Source organism: Mesitornis unicolor, unplaced genomic scaffold (genome assembly GCF_000695765.1).
Source record: "Mesitornis unicolor isolate BGI_N332 unplaced genomic scaffold, ASM69576v1 scaffold31366, whole genome shotgun sequence".
NCBI lineage: Eukaryota > Metazoa > Chordata > Aves > Mesitornithiformes > Mesitornithidae > Mesitornis > Mesitornis unicolor.
The window spans coordinates 695-920 of NW_010193473.1; the positions used below are offsets into that span (position 1 = coordinate 695).

At 32.7% G+C, this 226-nt stretch overlaps 1 protein-coding gene across 1 annotated transcript in view; it reads left to right on the forward strand.

The window, feature by feature from the left end:
• The window catches only part of LOC104542990 (phosphatidylinositol 5-phosphate 4-kinase type-2 gamma-like), a gene marked incomplete at both ends in the record, with an annotated part of 2,059 nt that overhangs the window by 663 nt on the left and 1,170 nt on the right, over positions 1–226 (forward strand). The gene's annotated exons all lie outside the window — the stretch shown is intronic.

Consider the following 226-nt stretch of genomic DNA (forward strand, 5'->3'; position numbering starts at 1 on the left):
CTCATTAACTGCCCCCAATGACCCCTTGTTGTCTGCCCCAATTACATGTGCTTTATAAATATTACATCTACATTTATATTATATATATTTTATTTATTATATACATTATGTACACGTGTATTTATGTTATAGATCTACTACCTCTATGTACTTAAACGTGTTTTATACATTACCTATACATTTACTATCTGCCCCACTAATGATCCCCATTACTTGCCCCCCAGTG